The sequence below is a fragment of the Gnatocerus cornutus genome, unplaced genomic scaffold (assembly GCF_029298725.1).
Source record: "Gnatocerus cornutus isolate USDA-ARS CGAHR unplaced genomic scaffold, icGnaCorn1.1 ctg00000230.1, whole genome shotgun sequence".
Lineage (NCBI taxonomy): Eukaryota > Metazoa > Arthropoda > Insecta > Coleoptera > Tenebrionidae > Gnatocerus > Gnatocerus cornutus.
The window spans coordinates 25,001-31,491 of record NW_028275551.1 but is presented as its reverse complement, the minus strand read 5'-3'; the positions used below and the strand labels follow the sequence as shown (position 1 = coordinate 31,491).

General features: G+C 51.7%; 1 non-coding gene and 1 pseudogene across 1 annotated transcript; both read left to right on the top strand.

Moving 5' to 3' along the window:
• Positions 1-782: 782 nt before the first annotated feature.
• Positions 783-939, top strand: LOC148165740 (5.8S ribosomal RNA). Its single transcript, XR_015771213.1, has one exon. It is a non-coding gene; the product is annotated as a 5.8S ribosomal RNA (ribosomal RNA).
• Positions 940-1,597: 658 nt separating this feature from the next.
• Positions 1,598-6,491, top strand: part of LOC148165739 (large subunit ribosomal RNA) — a 6,831-nt pseudogene continuing 1,937 nt past the window's right edge.

Sequence of the window (6,491 nt, the reverse complement as noted above, 5' to 3'; positions counted from 1 at the left end):
AGGATTTTATGTTAGACGCTCAGTCTGGCACGTCTATAGATTTTTTCGTCAAAATTCACGATCTGTCTTCGGTTTGGCGACGAAAAAATATAGAAAGAAAATTGAAACACGAACACAAAGACCGCCCGCGAAAATCTCTTTTCGCTTACGGCGGATACTAATTCGCTTTTTCATAACGAGTACGATGATGTAATGATGTGTTGATTCCGATCGATCAAAAACCGTCTCTTCGTCACACTTTTTAAAGTGCTTGACACACGCACACTAAATGAAAGACACAATAAAGGAAAACTACCGAAAATGTAGTTTATGAGAGAAAGCAGCATTATTTATTAAAATTATTGCTGAGAAAAAGGAAATTGGCAAATTCCTAATTAAAATCGTATCGAACATGTCCCATCTTCACACATACATGCTCGTACTTTGCGTGTAAAAGCGGAGACCGCGTGAAAAAGAAAAGTGCTTCTTTTTCGGTGCGCGGATACAAATTTGTGTTTGGGTTAATATTTTTTTTAATTTTTTCGTACGCGTAAAACTGAGACCGACGATCGCGTTCCCTTTCAGACGAGAAAGTACGGACGAAAGACAATTAAGAGCGAGAATCATAAATATCCATACCACAACACCGAAATTTTAGACGTGGCACGTTTCGGAACCACGAAGATCATTTTCGTTTCGGATGTACGCACGTACGCAAAAATTTTTGCAAGACGTGTATAGACAGCTGGACGATCGGCATGATCGGGGTTCTTGTGGAACGAGCGTTTAAATTTTAAAAAGATTACCCTGAACGGTGGATCACTTGGCTCGTGGGTCGATGAAGAACGCAGCTAATTGCGCGTCAACTTGTGAACTGCAGGACACATGAACATCGACATTTCGAACGCACATTGCGGTCCTCGGATATAATGTTCCCGGACCACTCCTGGCTGAGGGTCGTGTCAATTTCAAAGACTGCTCGGTTTTCGTTTTCGGACGAAAACGTCGGAGCGTGTTGGATGTGTTGCGACGCGTCGAATAGGTACTCATTAATGTACGTGATCGTCACTTACGTCACGATATAACGACGCACGCCTCGAACGTGTGCCGAGACGTTTACTCGAGCGTGTTTTTTCGTCAAAAAGGACGGGACGGGTATGCTTTGTATTTTTTTTTTACAAAGTCCGTCGGACGTCCACCTTGCGAATCATAAATACGAAAGTGTTTACGTCGGCACATGTTCTTGCGTGGTGTGTCGTAGAATCGTGTGTTTGTGTGCGTTTCTCGTGCAGCGAGTAAATTTGCGCGACATCTTAAGACGCGAAAGCGACCAACTACTACTTGTTGTAGTTGTTGGCTGGTCTTTCGGCGTAGCACGTCCTATTTCTTCAACATGTCGTCATTTAAAAAAAAAAATGGCGTTTTAAGGTTGAGAACGTTATAGACGGTCGTCGTGTCCGAGACGTGTAATGCAAATCGCGACAGACGTCAGATCGTAAGCGTTTCTGTAAACTTAGCCATTTTTTAAAAAGAAAAATGACGAACACGTATAGCAAGGAATGGGAGACGTGTCGTGATCGTCGAAATGACCGAATGAAAAATTTTTATTTTTCATATGCGACCTCAGAGCAGGTGAGACTACCCGCTGAATTTAAGCATATTACTAAGCGGAGGAAAAGAAACTAACTAGGATTCCCTCAGTAGCGGCGAGCGAACAGGGAGAAGCCCAGCACCGAATCCCGCGGCCGAAACCGGACGCCGGGAAATGTGGTGTTAGGGAGGATCCGTCATCCCGAGATCGTGCGGCGCGTCCAAGTCCATCTTGAACGGGGCCACAGCCCATAGAGGGTGCCAGGCCCGTAGCGACCGCTGCCGATAACGGGAGGATCTCTCCTCAGAGTCGGGTTGCTTGAGAGTGCAGCCCTAAGTGGGTGGTAAACTCCATCTAAGGCTAAATATGACCACGAGACCGATAGCGAACAAGTACCGTGAGGGAAAGTTGAAAAGAACTTTGAAGAGAGAGTTCAATAGTACGTGAAACCGTTCAGGGGTAAACCTGAGAAACCCGAAAGGTCGAAAGGGGAGATTCAGCGTGACTCGATGGCGGCGCTGGACGATCGTGTGACAGATGGCGTACGCGTCGTTTGCACCTTTCGTTTTGTCGATCTGCCGTCGAACGCGTGCACTTCTCCCCCTGTAGGACGTCGCGATCCGTTGAGTGCCGGTCTAAGGCCCGCGGTGGAGCTCGTTCGGACGGTTCGCCGTTCGCCGAATGAACCCGTGGTGTTTCCCGATCGGCTCGCTCGACGGTATACAGATGGCGCGGGGCCGCTACACAGTTAGCGTCCGACCTTCGGCAAGCGCGCCCGTCGTGATGGTGATCGGACCTGGTGCCGGTCCCGTCCCCGGGTGGCTGTTCGCTGAGGTGTTCTCGGACAGACCTCGTTGAAACGCCGATCTGCGACGCTATAGCTTTGGGTACTTTCAGGACCCGTCTTGAAACACGGACCAAGGAGTCTAGCATGTGCGCGAGTCATTGGGATTTAACTAAACCTAAAGGCGCAATGAAAGTGAAGGTCCGCCTTGCGCGGACCAAGGGAGGATGGGCGGTCGTTACGGCTGCCGCCCCGCACTCCCGGGGCGTCTCGTTCTCATTGCGAGAAGAGGCGCACCAAGAGCGTACACGCTGGGACCCGAAAGATGGTGAACTATGCCTGGTCAGGACGAAGTCAGGGGAAACCCTGATGGAGGTCCGTAGCGATTCTGACGTGCAAATCGATCGTCGGAACTGGGTATAGGGGCGAAAGACTAATCGAACCATCTAGTAGCTGGTTCCCTCCGAAGTTTCCCTCAGGATAGCTGGCGCTCATAGCATACGAGTTTCATCCGGTAAAGCGAATGATTAGAGGCATTGGGGTCGAAACGGCCTCAACCTATTCTCAAACTTTAAATGGGTGAGATCTCCGGCTTGCTCGAACTATTGAAGCCGCGAGACTCGAATCAGAGTGCCAAGTGGGCCATTTTTGGTAAGCAGAACTGGCGCTGTGGGATGAACCAAACGCCGAGTTAAAGCGCCTAAATCGACGCTTATGGGATACCATGAAAGGCGTTGGTAACTTAAGACATCAGGACGGTGGCCATGGAAGTCGGAATCCGCCAAGGAGTGTGTAACAACTCACCTGCCGAAGTTACTAGCCCTGAAAATGGATGGCGCTGAAGCGTCGTGCTTATACTCGGCCGTCAGAGGCATGTGCGGTCAGGTTATTAAATTAACCGGCCATGAAGCCCTGACGAGTAGGAGGGTCGCGGCGGTGAGCGCAGAAGGACTGGCCGTGAGGCCGTCTGGAGCCGCCGTCGGTGCAGATCTTGGTGGTAGTAGCAAATACTCCAGCGAGGCCCTGGAGGACTGACGTGGAGAAGGGTTTCGTGTGAACAGCCGTTGCACACGAGTCAGTCGATCCTAAGCCCTAGGCGAAAGCCGATGTTGATGTGGTGTAGATTTTTGTCGTTGGTCGCAATTCGCAATTGTTGACGGAAACGTACGGAATTGTGCACACACCCGATGGGCGAAAGGGAATCCGGTTCCTATTCCGGAACCCGGCAGCGGAACCGTTTATAATTCGGGCCCTCGAAAGAGAGTTCGTCGGGGCAACCCAAAAGGACCCGGAGACGCCGTCGGGAGATCCGGGAAGAGTTTTCTTTTCTGCATGAGCGTTCGAGTTCCATGGAATCCTCTAGCAGGGAGATATGGTTTGGAACGCGAAGAGCACCGCAGTTGCGGCGGTGTCCGGATCTTCCCCTCGGACCTTGAAAATCCGGGAGAGGGCCACGTGGAGGCGTCGCGCCGGTTCGTACCCATATCCGCAGCAGGTCTCCAAGGTAAAGAGCCTCTAGTCGATAGAATAATGTAGGTAAGGGAAGTCGGCAAATTGGATCCGTAACTTCGGGATAAGGATTGGCTCTGAGGATCGGGGCGTGTCGGGCTTGGCGGGGAAGCGGGTCGCGACTGACGTGCCGGGCCTGGGCGAGGTGCAGGGTGTGTCGCTTCGGCGGTGTACTTCGAATCCGAGCTCGGTCCCGTGCCTTGGTCTCCCGCGGAACCGTCTTGCTGCGAGGCTCCGAGTGCGCCCGCAAGGGCGTTCGGATGTCCTCTTCGGCCGCCATTCAACGGTCAGCTCAGAACTGGCACGGACCGGGGGAATCCGACTGTCTAATTAAAACAAAGCATTGCGATGGCCCCAGCGGGTGTTGACGCAATGTGATTTCTGCCCAGTGCTCTGAATGTCAACGTGAAGAAATTCAAGCAAGCGCGGGTAAACGGCGGGAGTAACTATGACTCTCACCACCCACTCCTAGGGCGGCGCATACAGGTGTGGAACAGGGGCAGGAAGTCCGAGGTACTTTGGTCGGTTACCTGCGAGAGCAGCGTGACGCGGGTACACTCGGACAGGACGATATGCTACATGAGTTGGTAAATGCGGCTCTAGCAAACGACGACGCAATTTTGTTGCAGTCAGTCGACCGGTGGCTTGCCACCCTTGCAAAGAGTCAGCCCCGGAGTCGTGGTGGGAAGAATAGAAAGAGGAAACCTGAACACCACTATGCCCAGACCAACACGGGTAGTGGTAAACGGGCTTCGCAATTCAAAAAGTTTCAGGACCTCTTTATGAAAAACAGGCGAGGTTTGGCAGAGATGATTCTGGCTGGCAGGGAGGATCTGGCCTCAGGACCGGATCCTTCCGTAACAAGTGTGGAGGAGTTATACGGTGGCATTTTTGAGTCACCAAGTCCCTCCGATGACGAACCCTTCGTTCCCAAGAACCGCGCAACCAGCCTGGTTCCTCCACTTATCACCGTGGACGAAATACGTGTGGCTAGATCGAGCTGGCAGCTTTCAGCACCGGGAGTTGACCAAGTCTCGGTGGCCACCGTAAAACACATGTCCGAGGCCGTGCTTGCCATTCTATTCAATATAGTATTGTTTAGAAATGTGCAGCCGACCTCATGGAGGAACCTTCGAACTACGCTGGTGCCAAAAGAAGGCGACCGTCTTGATCCGGCTAACTGGCGCCCAATTACCATCGGCTCTGCGATGCAGCGTTTGTTGCATAGAGTGTTGGCTGCCCGTCTTTCAAAGTGGACGGCGTTGTGCTCGTCACAGCGCGGTTTTACCGAGATTGACGGCACTCTTGCTAACGCCATGATCTTGCATGAATACTTGCAGGATCGCATCCAGAGGGGCAAATCGTACCATGTAGTCTCATTGGACGTCCGAAAAGCTTTCGATACGGTTTCCCACCAATCGATTAATAGGGCTCTGAGTCGCTTCGGAGTTCCCAGCGCGCTTTCTGAATACATCATGTCGACCTTTGATGCAACTACCACTATTAAAGTAGGTTCAGAATACTCTCGACCCTTAAGGATTACTCGTGGAGTCAGACAGGGAGATCCACTAAGCCCCATTCTATTCAATCTTGTAATGGACGAGCTTTTGGAAAAGGTAAATAATAAACACTTGGGCGGCCTACTACAAAATGGCGAACGCTGCGCCATCATGGCGTTCGCAGACGACCTCATCCTGCTCACGGACCAGGATTTGGAGGTCCCCTCGATGCTAGAGGACGTTTCGGCGTTTCTCGAACAAAGAGGGATGGCCATCAATCCCTCTAAATGTAGGGCTTTGGTGGGTGATGTAGTAGGTGGTCGCTCGGTGGCTAGGATTAGGTCTCAGTATTCCATCCACAACACGCCAATCCCGAACGTCGGCGCTCTAAATGCCTTTCGGTATTTGGGGCACGAGTTCGGCCACAAAGGCATTGAAAGACCATCCATAGCCAACCTAGTGATCTGGCTGAACAACTGCCGTAGGGCCCCTTTAAAACCTGACCAAAAGCTCCAAATTATCAGGCAATATATGATCCCCCGTTTGCTCTATGGGCTACAGAATCCGAAAGTGACCTGTAAGGTCCTCAGAGATGCGGACAGGCTTATCCGGAAATCCATAAGAGCGATCTACCATCTTAACGCTCACACTCCGGACGCTCTCATACACGCAAGTGTGCGAGATGGCGGTCTGGGGATAATGGAGTTGCGCAAAGCAATTCCAAGAATATTTCTGGGTAGGCTCAGTACGCTTCTCGAAAAGAACGATAGGGTCTTGAGCTCTGTCCTACAATCCAATCGTGTGCGGTTGATGATGGCAAAGCTATCTGAGATGGCGGGTGACGTTCCAGAGTCGACATACTGGAGGGAGAGAATCGCCTCAGGCGCCCTCTCCAAAGGCCTTCAACAGGCCAATCAAGATCCATCTAGTCGAACCTGGATAAGTGACAAACCGGCTGGTTGGTCGGGGAGGGACCATGTACGGGCGGTTCAACTCCGCACGGCGAATCTCCCGACCAAAGCAATTCCATCCGCTCCAGTCGGTCAACGTCGCTGCCGTCACGGCTGTGCCGTCGATGAGTCTATTGCTCATGTGTTGCAGACCTGTCCGCTTACGCATGGCAGTAGGA